Source organism: Nothoprocta perdicaria, unplaced genomic scaffold (assembly GCF_003342845.1).
Source record: "Nothoprocta perdicaria isolate Ctin4 unplaced genomic scaffold, notPer1 scaffold_88, whole genome shotgun sequence".
NCBI lineage: Eukaryota > Metazoa > Chordata > Aves > Tinamiformes > Tinamidae > Nothoprocta > Nothoprocta perdicaria.
The window spans coordinates 1,699,486-1,711,481 of record NW_020456176.1 but is presented as its reverse complement, the minus strand read 5'-3'; positions in this window follow the sequence as shown (position 1 = coordinate 1,711,481).

Sequence of the window (11,996 nt, the reverse complement as noted above, 5' to 3'; positions counted from 1 at the left end):
TTCAGTTACATAAGTTGTTCTTAGTCATATTGGTTAAGAAAGATTACTGTTCTTATCAGCGACTACATAATAAAAAAAAACAAAAAGCAAATTTAGGTTTATGAAAGGTACTACGCACCCGTAACGCCGGTCCCTGTGCTTGAGCAAACTTTGCAACAGGTGTGGTTGGCATTAGTACTGTGCTCACAAAGATCTTTTCTTTCAAAGAATGGGAAATGAAACACTCTCATTGGGAGACTTGGCATTGAAACAAAATTAACATTAGGGAAATAACTGAACGTGTGATTGGCTTTTTTTTTTTTTTTTTTTTTTTTTTTTTGATTATTCTGCTGCCAAAAAGACACTGGAAATTTTGTGGCTGTGCAGGTGGGTACATGGGGCGGCGGTGCAGAACATTGATGGTTCATTTGCTTGTTCAGGGCTGGTGCAAAGGGAGCTCTGTCTGCCCATCTGTACTGTGGCTACCTCCAGCTCTCCACATTGCTCAGCCCCTTTATGTGGTTCCACTCACCAGGTCACTGCAGCTTCACAGAGCTTGTTGGGGCTGCAAAGTATGACAGGACACAAGGGCTACATTTATGCTAGTAGATTAAACAGGGCAAGGATAGTCAGTCAAGGACCAGACACGGACACTGTGCACTTGGGCCACACACTTCAAATGTTGGCAAAATGGCTTTTCGTCATTGCAACAAGCCAAAGCCTTGGCACAGCTTAGGTAGCAGCATTAGCTAGGGACTACTTGCTGCAGGTAGTATGGACAAAGCCAGCCTGTTCGAAAGAAGGGCAGAGAGTTTAGCTGAATGGATACAAGCAATGCTTGCCCTTAGGGATGGGCAGCCAACATGGGCTTGTTTTATTTACTAGTTCAGACAGCATAGGAGCACATGTGGGTCACAAATGCACCCTGCAGTCTGTGCTGCTGTGGTGCACATCTAATAGCGTGGGAGGGAGCTGATTTCCAACAAGCATGGGGAGACTTTTTATTATCCATGGTGACACTTCTGAAATGCCAAGCAGATATGGCCTACTAGGCAAGTTTAGTTCTAAATCCTACTATTCTGTTACATGTTTTTAAACCAAAAACATTGCCACACTAACACAAAATCCTCAACTCATGTAAACCTCAGTAAAAGGAAAACAAACAATCCTAAAACAATGCTTTTCCACTACATGGAAGAAATGTTTCATAAGAGTTTGAAATTTGTTCAGTTTTGAAAATATTCTTTCAAACTGACAAAGCAAATTTATTTTATAACCTGCTCAAGACAAATGGCTTGATTGTGCCCCTGGTCCCTAGCAAACACTGCCAAGGAGCACTGCTCAGAAACCCAAGAGGAACCTCAGTTATTGTGTGATAAGGCTGTATCAGCCCCGTGTGCTCGCAGAACCACTCAACACTATGACATGTACTTCTATGACCTTACAACCACAGTATTCCTGCTTCACCAGGCCTTAACATACTTAACATGACTATAGGCTGGTGTTCTTACCTTATTTTGAAGATAAATAAACAAATGAAGCATGGAAGGATTTGTTTTCTTCAACAGTCATCTCTTGGTCTTGTGTGTTACCATGAATCATAGTTCTTGTCTTACCTAAGCACAGCTAATGCAAGTAGTCAAGAGGCTCAATGGGATGGTATGCAAACAACCTAAATTCCACTCAAGTCCTTCATGTGTAACAGTTCCTTTTGGTCAACCTAAGATAATGATACCTCCTCACACTTCACTTTGCTGTCCTGATTCACATCACAGTCACCCTTGAGGGGTCACTAGCTTTCTCCACTGATTATGTGTTAGGCTATAGGTGAAATGAAGCTGACTGTGATTACAGGCTTTCACTTAAAATAATAACCCTTATGAATCTAGAGAAAAATGTGAAAATTGAAGGTTAAATAACCTTGCCTTCAGCATCTTTTTTTTTTAAAATTATTATTATCATTATTTGAACTCATATTTTTAAGCTATTTTCCTCTTTTTATGGAGTCCATCATCCTTAACACAGCCTCTGTGACATAAATTATGGGGAAAGGTCTTTCTCCACAGAAAATAGAGAAGCGTTTTTAATTTTATATATGTGTCCAGTGGCAGTGTACAGCACTGTGAATGAATCTGGATCCCTCTGGATGCTGCCAGGAGGGACTGGTTGCGATTGGGATTCTGGACACAGTGGGAAGGACCATTAGGCAGATGCAGAGCTTTCAGCTTGATTGATCCAGGCTCCCCTTCACATGTGGGCCTAGGACACCAAGATTCCCTGATACTTGAAACAGTGACCTCAAACATCTTACGTAAGAGAGGGAAGCAGCAGGAGTAGGAAAAAGAAACCAGACACACAGAGGAAGACACTGCCAGAAGATAAAGAAAATGGACTGTCCTTTAGAAACATTTTCTTAACTATATTGTTCACAGGCTTAAGATAGCAATGAAATAACTAAACTAATCCTTCCTATTAAATATTTTGAAAAGATAATCCATTGGTTAATCTAAGGCACACTGCACAGAAAACACAAAGTCAGGTGAGAAGATTAAAAGCAAAGCAGGATGGCTGAATGACACATGCAGAAACACAGACAGTACAACAGGATGTGCAATAGTGGAAGAAAAAGATATAGCTATAAAGTAAGATCATAACTACCACACTGGCTCTGTGCACATGTACCTGTGGTCCAATGTACAACACCTACCTGTCCTCAAAGGCAGGGGTTCACTAAGGAGCAGCTCCATGGACACTTGCTCTCTGCTAGTGGTGGTGGAAGCAGATCCCGCACAGTCGTTCAAGTGCAGTCTCACTCCATTAGGCCAGCATGGTGTTTCCCAAGACTTGTGATTTACGAGGCTGGGGATCTGACCCAGATGAATGCAGTTTTCCAGCATATCAAATGCAGGCAGTTAGAAAATCTAGAGTTGTCCCAGAGAAAAAAAGTTGCTGTTACTGATCAGCTGCTCCACAGTGGCCTCCATCTCACACATCGTGTTCTGCTGGCTTCATTTTCAACACTGATCCCACTCGTGCTTGCTTTACAGATTTTATTTTGTGCGGATCCATATTGCTTAGGTTTTTTTTGTCACAATGGTGAATCTTATGGTTTCTGTCATATTTCCTAACACTGTTAGAATTCTACAGATATGTAGAGCGATAGGGTAGCTTAAAAGACTTTTCACTTATTAAAATCAAGAATCCAGAAATGCCAATCAAATAATGTATGAAAGTTACTCCAACAGTTTCCTCAGGTCTGCACCAAACTCTGGGGAAAAACTTTCTTTCCATTCTTACTCCTCTTGAAATACTAACTGAATCAATAACACTGCATTGTAATTATATATGGGATGTCCACAGCTGAGTTATGAACCTTAGGAGTTGAAGCAAAAGTTTGCATCTCCTGACTGAGAGCATTAGCAAAATTATATTTTCTGTGGATCAGACACAGAGGGCATTTATAATCCCCTAAGCAGTCACTTGGTGCTACAGTGGGAGAGATGAACTTAATGACCATGGGGCCATGTGTGCAGCTGCATGGTACACACGCATATGCTCCATACAGTGTTAGCTGACCAGGAGGAGTCAGCCCTTGGCCTTCCCCAAAGTCAGACTTCCATCAACATCACTGCATGGCTATGTATTCAGTTAACAGCACGAAAACTTGAAGAAAAAGGTTCAGAAATATTTTAGCAGAGTGAATTACAGAAATAAATGGTCAAAAAACAAATCAGTTGTTACTCTAATATGTCCTATCAGAAGAGGGAGGACAGTGTGGCCAAAACTTTCACCTAGAGGAAAGGTTCCTGGAAATACTCTTTCAAATATATCTTTTACTTTATCTATTTAATGCATTCTTCATAACACAGCACCACAGCATCAATTAACACATTAAGGTACACTTTTTTTTTTTTCAAACTCACATGAGAATATATTGTTATTACCATGCTTTGCTTATTATAAAATAGTATTTCATTTTTATTACCAGTCTAAACCAAACTACTTTAACTATAGCAACTTGATTTTTCCTTCCCGAACCACATTCCTCATTCTAGCCTTTTTGAGAAAGAGAAGAATTCATACATAGCAATATACTTGCAATACATCTTGCGAGTCAATCTTCTTGTGTTTAAGTTTTCCTTCCCGGGTTTTCTGAAAAGCAAAAAAGGCCTCACTAGCCTCACATACCACTCTCAATTTCCTAAGACACAACAGTGCTGGTGAGTTAAAACTCCTTTCCCTAAGGAAAGAGATCTTTAGGGGGTTCTTAATGTAAACACAATGTTGAAGCACAGAAAGATAAAGGGACATAGTGACAGACCTGAGGATGCACTAGAGTAATTTCTAACCTCCAGTCCTACTCAAAAACCACACACGTTCCCCTTATCTGTTCATTATTCTACTCACCTTTCTTGTTTATGCCTGGTTTCTATTCACTCTTCTAGGAAAATGGACATGCCCATAAGTAGACCAGTTGAAGGGCACAAACAGATGGGCTGTGAGATATAAACGAACACTACAGCAAAAAAGAGATTTTCAGCATTTCTAAGTAGGAAAGCAAAAATCATTTAATATTCCATATCTTTTTGGTTTGGACTACTCATGTTTTCAGTCTCACAATATCGCCTTAAATAGGTGGAATAGAGGTAATTTGTTGGAAGATGACTGATTTTAATCTAGGAATGTACAGCATGCAAATTTCATCAGTGAAAAAGTAATTGCTTTTTAATTACAGCATCAAAAATTATACAATCCCATAGCAAAAAAAAAACCCCATCATTTTGCATTTCTAAAATTGCCAGCCTGTTCATTGACATGATGTTCAATTAGCTCGGACAAGGCTACACTGGTCATGTCTTGGCATGATAAAGCCTAATGTAGTGAATTAGAAATGGGTAGGAAATTATTTATATATCTGTCCTAGTACTATTTTCAGCAATTGTGACTTTTGCTAAGTATTAATGACAAAAAAAAAAAAAAAAAAAAAAAAAAAAAAAAAAAAAAAAAAAAAAAAAAAAAAAAGAAAGAAAGAATGCCAGGCTTTCTTGTGAACTTTTAGGCACTTAGTGGTGCCTATACCATGCTCTACATATGCTTTGCAATAGCATTTATGCTGCATGCCTATATGATAAAAGCATATATTTTTTGCAATAGCATTTTTTACCAAGCATCCTCGGTCAGACATAAGCACGGCATTATGAATATTAGCTGCATTCAGGTGCAACTTTTGGTATTGACAGGGGTATGGTGAGTGAGAACTCGGCCTTTGTGCTGCTGCTTCCCAAATGCTAATGCCAAGCAGGGAAGAGCAGAGCTCCCAGGTACACAGGTGGAGGGTTAATGCAGGGACCCTGGTGCAGCAGCCACATCCAGGGTGCACCAGAATTTCTGCTGAATGTCACTCAAAGTGCTCTTGGGCAGCAAAAGACTACCCAGAAGACAGCATCAGCTATTGCCTCCAATACACTGCCCATTACAGCATCTTGGAGACTGGGAAGGGGAAATGGGAAGCACCGCAAGGGAACATTCCCCAGGGGCTGCATAGGAGCTCTGACACCAAGAAGCCAATTCTTCCAAGATTAAAAAAAAAAGCTGAGCTAGGAGTGAGGAACAAATATAATGCTTTACTGGTAGTGGTGAGCTTTTCTTGTTGACATGATTGTCAGGATTTTTGGGTACTGTGGAACACTCTAGGGAATGGGAATATCCCTAAGGATATGTAAATCTTGGAAAGGTCAGTACTTGGGAAAAGATGTGCAGGGCCTCTGGGAGGTTTCAGCATGCACATTGCAGTCATAAGTGGAGTCAGGAAGCCCTTTAGCAAGGAGAGCAGGATCAGGCAGCTTTGAACACTGCTTCCTTATATAGGACACAGCAATGTCCTTCCAACAGACATATCCTTTGCTACTCAGCATACTGGCAGATGCAGGGTTTAAAATGCACATTCAGTGTTTGAATGAAATATCCTAGATTTACTGGGAACATGAATGTAGTATTAATTATAAGTACAGACTACCATAGTAGGCATTTAAGTACCATAGTAAGCATTCTAGTATTTTACATTATCATAATTATAGTTTTCCCTGTCATGTATATAGTGACTCAACACACTTTGCAACAGAACCACAAACTCCTGTTAGGAATTGAAAATGAACAAACTGTTCTCTCTATAAACAGTTTTTTTTTCAGATGTTCCTGCTTTTAAAATTCACAAGATAGCCTCCAGTAAAGGCTCTTTTCTGGCCAATAAAACTGGCAGCTTTCTGGCAATAATAAAGCAAGTAAACTGTGAGTAATGTTGAATTTTGACCTGCCAGCCTCAACTTTAACTTTTTAATTTTCTGCAGACAGGTTCAGCATCAGCAGCGTCTGTTGACAACATTCTGCTTGCAAGTGATAAGGTCATTTTGCACATTTTGTAGAAGTGTTTCATGGAAACAGCATTTTGTTTGTCACCTGTAGCACCTCAGACAACAGCACTACACATGCTTTGCTTTCCTCCTGCTCTGTTCAACCCAGTAGATATCCAGAACCCTATGTAAAAGTCTGAGGTCCTCAGGGAAATCCAGGACAACATTCCTGGTGGAAAGAGATTAAGTTCAGGCCTTGGCTATAGGCATTTGTGCTTATTTCTCAAAAGGCAAATCATGCTGCAGCACATTTTTCTTTGCAGTATCTATTGGAATGGGTTTCTGCTACTAGTACTCAAGATGCCATCATCAAGCAACCTTTGCAGCTGAGAATGACTCTGCAGGAAGAGGGTGGATGGCCTGCCTTCTGTAGCACCTTTCAGCAAGCCCACTACTTTTGTTTTCATTAGGCCTTTTATTTTGCTTGCTATTCTTGTCTCTGGCTTTGCCTTGGTTGATCCAAAATGCCAGGATTTTTCTTCATCTACATCTGCTACTTGTGACAAAACACTACAAAGATTTGGCCAATATGTTATACGCAATCAAATGTGTCATTCACATATCCTGAGGGCAATTCATCTTCCTTCATTATGAAATAGTATATAATGAAAAAAATGATAAATAATAGTAGGCTTTTAACTATAGTAAGTTGAATATTTGCCTTCATGCTTTTTCCTATATGGATTACCCTTAAACACAATGTCTAGCAGCAGGTAGCATTAACTGATCTTATATGATATATTATATCTTGTTTATAATATTATTACTACTCTTTGCTTTCTCCAAAATTTTCAGCAAAGACTGAATTTGTACATCTTCATGATATCAGCAGGCCTATTCAGACAACATCTCATGATGTCTTCCCTGCTGTGTCAGCTACAGGGACTTCTGCCTCAACTCTGGGGGCAATAGAGGTGCCAAGGAAGATATTTGTTCAGAACAAGACACAGGCCCACGTGTTCCTAGGTGTGAATGCAGCTGACACGAAAAATTTTAAATTGTACAGAAAATTGAAGTAAATGCACCTTCATTAAAAAAAAAAAAAAAAAAAAAAAAAAAAACAACAACAAAAAACCACCCCACACACTCTAGTGACCTGGATTGCTGTCCTGCTTCATTTAATGCATCTCTTGCTCTTACACATTGAGATAATGAGCACAGACATTTTCTTAAAGGATATTTTTCACATCCTTTGGTTTTCTTTTTTTTTTTTTGTTTTGTTTTGTTTTGTTTTGTTTTGTTTTTCAAGCTGAAACCCACCTGGTAGCTCACCAGCAGCCTTGCTTTCATCAGACACTTCATTGCATACAATGACACCTTCTCAATGGGAGGTCTCTTCAAAGCTCAATAACACAAGCACGTATCTGGAAAGGGCGACAGAAATGCTACTCACATGTGCTGCTTGTTGCCAGATAGACACATCTGCAATGCACAGTAAATCAACTTAGGACAAGGGAAGCGCCGGTAGTTGTCTTAACAATATGATTTTCAAAGGAGATCTCCTTAAAACCTTCTGCCTAGAGCCCCTGAGCTGTCTGCACTGAAACGCAGCATTCAAATGGCACCTATCATTTGGTGGTTGCAGCAGCTTGTGTGTTTGGTGATTTGGGACCATACAAGGCGACTGCAAGCACTCTAGTGTTTTCTGCTGGTTTCTGCTAGTTTCAGATCAGGTCCAATTAAAAAAATAAAAAGTAAAAAAGATTTTATCTTTAAATTGTTCGCATGGATATCACTCCAAATATGGAAAGAAAATAGGACCATGCGTTTCTCTAGTCTCAAAGGCATTTCTAACAAACAGCAGATATGTTGCTTCCTCCTGCATGCCTGCAATTGGTAGATGAAATCTGAGGTGACTATGATGAGCCAATAAAAGTTGCAACTGGACTAAACTAAACTACCTGCTGGTTGCAGTAAGGAGAACATTTAAACTAGTGGGAACATGCCTAAAGAAAACAAACATCTTAAATGTTGATACAAACAGTAAAGTCTGTTTCTGTGTATAAATTAGGAACGATATTGAGACATAACAGCAGCTACCAAATGAGACTATTGCTCGCTACCAACTACTGATGTGAGCTCCAGGCTGCAAGGGCGTGGTAGTTTTGAAAGAACTTCTCATTGCCAACAAAAGTCAGGAGTAAGCAGTCCAGGAGTGAAAAATAGCATTCCTTCACAAGTGGATGTCCCAGCAGCAATAGCAAACACAATTAATGTGGTTGGATCTTTATAGATATTCAACAATTTTTTATGATTTTCATAAAACCATAGAATTCTAAGTGGTCTTTTTCCATACATAACTGTTTCTAAGTTTGTTTTTATGATTTGCATTATATTTTTAAGTTGCCCAAAGTTTTAAATTTATTTCTTTTGCTTATAAATGAAAACTATTTAGTTGGTTTAGGAAATACAGTAGATAGTCTGCTAGAATTATAATTTGACATGGCAGTTGGATTAAGTTTATACACAGGCTCTGCATTAGATATGAATTCTTCCAAAATCTTTTTTGGATTTTCACTTTATGAGTGTTCATCATGCTAATGCTCATCTTACTGGGCACATACAGAAATATTTCCAGCTTCTGGAAGTTTCTGCTTTCAAAAACTATTTTCAGTTTCAGAAACTATGTTCAGTTTCTGGAACTGATAAACTGTTGTTGTTTTGAGCTCTTGGAAAGTATAGATGTTGGTGGAAGACATCAAGGATTTGATATCTAAAATATCTAAAATACTTAGCTCCTGGTCTGTTGGTTTCATGATGTTCCTAAGTGCCATTCAGTTGGGAGCTAAAGAAAATCCTGCTCAGTCAATTATGGAGCTAAATTTATACTTCATGAAAGTCCATACACCTGAATGGACTTAAGCTAAGAACATATTTAGCCTGCAGATTCTACAACTACCCTGATATGTAGCCTTAGGCAAGTTACTTCAGACTCCTCTTTCCTTTCCACTATATATAAAATATAAAGAATCTCAGTAACATGAATATAACCACACCACTGGTAAGTTCTGACATCCATTCCCAGAGCATAAATTCTACCTTCTGAAACCCACACTAGAAAAACAAGGAAGATCTATCTAATAAATGACTTTTAATAATTCATTGTAACAGGAAGTGCTACACTGTAAATCTTTAACATGTATGATTTTTCACACTAAATCTATAGGAGCTGTACTCCTGCATACATCCATATATGTGTACACTTCCAAAGTCTTGCACCTGTAAGAGTCAAAGATTACCATCAGGAAATAAATTAATGAGTCATTTTCTCTGCTTGTCTATCTCTGTCCATAAATTTCTACTTTGATTACTGCAGATTACTAATTGTGAATTTTCATGTCTACGCAGAGCTTGAGTTCTCATCCACTTGACTCAGACTCAGAGGTGGATATTTCCATACTTCAGACTTAAATAAAACTACTCTGACCAGCCTTTCAACTTCCCCCAGAAGCTGCAGGATGAAATCATTTTTACAGTCCAAAGTGAGACTCCTTGTGTTGGGTCATTTGTTACTTCCCTGCACAGAAGTGACTTTCTGCATGAATGAAAGTCCTTGATAAAGGACTTAAAGGAAAGTCCTTTCCACAGGAACTTAAGGAAGCATTTCTTCACTGTGAGGGTGACAAAGCACTGGAACAGGCTGCCCAGAGAGGTTGTGGAGTCTCCTTCTTTGGAGATCTTTAAGACCCGCTTGGATGCAGCCCTGTGCCACGTGCTCTAGGTGACCTTGCGTGAGCAGGGGGGTTGGACTCGATGACCTCTGAGGTCCCTTCCAACCTTCGGCATTCTATGATTCTATGATTCTATGATATTTTGTTGGGTCTTTTTTCTTCCTCCGCTTTCTTACTGACTTTGACTAACAGTCGTAATGCAGAAAAAAATACCTAATTGCACCATCTGGCTGGCATTCTGCAGATGTATAAAACAGAGCTAATTTTTGTTCAGTGTGTTCTAATAAAGGCAAATCTTCCTCCTATATGTAATAGAACCTATTATAGCTCCACAGAAACCACAGAAGGGAACTATTTTCAGAACTGCCAAGAATGCTTGGAAATACATATGGCTTCACCTGCTTTCCTGGATTTTGACCTAGCCCATTGCTTATGTCACACCCAGAAGAGCTTTCAGTTTTCTCAAAAACTATAGTTCCAACAGTCAGAAAATATTAAAAAAGGGGAATATTGGTCAATTCTACCATGCCTGCATTTTTTTTCAAAAATCTCCCAAATTGTTCTCATTATACAAACTTGAGCTATAGAGAAGCCTCTATTGTTCCTGTAGAATTTACCATTTTCTCTTTCCCCTCTCTTCTTGCCATTTGAACTCATAAGACAGAATGACCTTTGTTTAAAAAACTCCTGATATATCTATTGTCATAAAAAACAATTGGGCTATTTATCTGAGCAGAACAAAGACAAAATCTATACAAATACTGTTCTGATTTCATTACATGAACTCTCTGGGTTAAGAGCTGAGAGCAACTCTTTGTATGACACAATGTTAATTAGCCAAGACTAGGGAATCAACATTATATTATATACTGCACAGTCTAACAGTCTTCTCATACTAGATATTTCAGGCAAAGGAAAGAGAGAAACACAACCATCTATACCATTGCTAAAAAAAAAGGCATATTGCCTAGAAGTACTATTCAGTATGTGAGCTGCATTTCTGGTAGTCACCATGAAGAGATTGGAGCTGCATATCTTGGCTACTAAGAACTTTCTTATCCATCAGGTGTTACCTCAAGGTGTCAGTGGAGTTATATTGCTGACAAGGTTTGCTGAACTCACACCGTAGCTATGTCTTGTATTCATGAAGAGCTCTAAAAGATGCAAGTCTCTTTATGTTTACCAATGGAATGGAAAGTCAGAATTGTTAATGATTAATGTTAATGGGCCTTTGCTGCTTTCTCTTTTGGTCTAGTTTTCATTTGTACAAGTAACTGCATTGAAAGCAATTAATTATTTGGCCTCTTCTGACTTGCTTGCCAATAGTAACAATTTCAAAGAAGAAAATTAAATCCAGTGGCAGACCATCGGTGAAATTCAGTTCCAACTAATACCTATATAAGGCCAGAAGAGCTCCATTAGCACTGACTAAACTTATGTCACTGAAAGTAGTGTTTGCTTGTAAACAGATGGACCTTGAGTGGAAAAAATAAAAAACAAAAGAACAGGGTCTGTCAGGAAATACAAATTCCAAATGCAAAGGATTTCCAAATGCAGCAAGCTTCTATGCTTAACATAGGTTAGAGATAGGAAGGAGATAGGAAGGGTGTTACAAAGGCTGGTGCTGTGTAGGAACTGGGGTCAGTTAGTTTTCTCTAAGTAAAGTTTTAGTTTTCTCTATGAAAATCTTGCCAGGCTTCCAAAGACTCTGAAAACAGTATGATAAGAACTAGACAGGCGAGCTATACTACTGCTCAAATTATTTACAGGAGTAAGCACAGGACAAATTCAGAGGAGCCACACAGGCACGATCCTGTATCATCACTTCCTAATAAAACACGAACACCAGGCTGTAATTTCCTGTGCTATAATACTATGCACAAACAAACCAACTAACAATAAAAAAAAAAAAAAAAAAAAAAAAAGCTTTAATCTG